Raw genomic sequence first — 1837 nt, 5'->3', positions numbered from 1 at the left:
CTGTTGTACACAATTTTGTAAAGGAGAAGACCACAATAGATCTGATGAAGGCTTTTTTTGGTATGTATGAAAAACTGTTAGCAAACAACAAGGTGCATTTGATGAAGAAACTCTTTAATCTGAAGATGGTAGAGAATGCATCAGTAGCACAAGATCTGAATGAATTTAACACTATCACAAATCAATTGTCGTCTGTAGAAATTGATTTTGATGATGAGATTCGTGCATGATCGTTTTGGCTTCTTTGCCAAAAAGTTGGGAGGCAATGAGGATGACAGTAAGCAATTCTACAGGAAAGGAAAAGCTAAAGTACAATGACATATGAGATTTAATTCTAGCTAAGGAGATTCGCAGAAGAGATGCAGGTGAAACTTCAGGATCTGGTTCTGCCTTAAACCTTGAGACAAAAGGTAGAGGTAATAACAAAAATTCAAATTAGGGCAGATCAAAATTCAGAAATTCTAATAAGAACATAAGTAAATCTAGATCAGACCAACAAGTACAATGCTGGAACTGTGAGAAAATGGGTCACGTTAGGAAGCAATGCAAAAGTCCTAAGAAGAAGAATGAAGATGATTCTGCTAATGCAGCAACAGAAGAGGTACAAGATGCATTGCTTCTTGCAGTAGATAGTCCACTTGATGATTGGGTTTTGGACTCAGGATGTCACACCCCAAACCCAAAAGGGTCCAAAGCATGAGAAATATATCCCTGTTAGGACATATGTGTTTCACATGTTAAGAACATATGTCATGATTTTATGTAATTGGCTTATCCTTTGACAAAACGCACTTTACTTGTATTTGGGTAGATTTAGGATGTCTTTAAATATTTCAAGAAACCTTGTTTCAAGATCAAGTATTGAAGTCTTCAAGTCTGTTCAAGAAAACAAGTTCAGAGTGCAAAATCATTAAAGCTCGACAGTTGGCTCTACAGCTGCATCTATCGAGCTTAAGGAAGCTGTTCTACATTTGGTGTGCTCGACACCTTCTCGACAGCTGCTCGACACCTGCTATCTGTCAAGGTTTAAAATTTTCAGAATTTCAATATGATTTTCTTGGGATCCGTGAATGTGTCTTTAGACTTTCTTTTCTCCTAACCCTAGACATATAAAAGGATTAGTTTAAGGCCCGTCAAAGTGTTCACAAGTTGCACAAGCTTTAAACAAACTCTATTCAAGCAAATTGTGACCGGAGACGAAGTTCTTGCCCTAGTTCATCTCCTTCTCTTGAAGAAGTTGCTGTGTATGTGCACCGTAGGGTTTTGTGGCCAAGCATCTTCTTGATCTTCATCATGTGGATGAACTGAAGAACTTTGCAACCAACAACCTTCTTAGTTGGTGATTAAAGTTGTGTACTGGGATTCGCGCAATTGGTTAGTCACGTATTAGGAGTCGTGCATCTGAAAGGGGAACTGTCACTACAGAACAAGTCCAATTGGGTATTGGGGTAATGGTTCAACTGTAGGTTGGTAAGGTACTTGGATTCCTTTACTTGTAATCGCTTGTTGTGATAATAGTGGAGTTTCGGGAGTGGTGACCTGAAAATCACTCGATGGGGTTTTTGCCGTTAGGTTTTCCCCATTCCTAAACAAATCACCGTGTTATTTATTTTCCGCTGCATATTTAGTTTATTGGTGATTTGTTTGTGTTACCACGCGTTTGCATGATAAATTGATTAATTAATAACTTGGCTAATTAATTAATTAATTTCTATCACAAGGGGTCATTTAGTTTGTGGCCTATCAATCCCAAAGGTACCTGTAGATTTTTCCTTTTTGGACAACCAAACTATAGGAGATTTTTATTTTCCTTTCATTTCCACATTATAAGAATATA

Source organism: Quercus robur, chromosome 7, assembly GCF_932294415.1.
Source record: "Quercus robur chromosome 7, dhQueRobu3.1, whole genome shotgun sequence".
NCBI lineage: Eukaryota > Viridiplantae > Streptophyta > Magnoliopsida > Fagales > Fagaceae > Quercus > Quercus robur.
The sequence above is the reverse complement of the archived record's forward strand: the minus strand, read 5'-3'. Positions refer to the sequence as shown.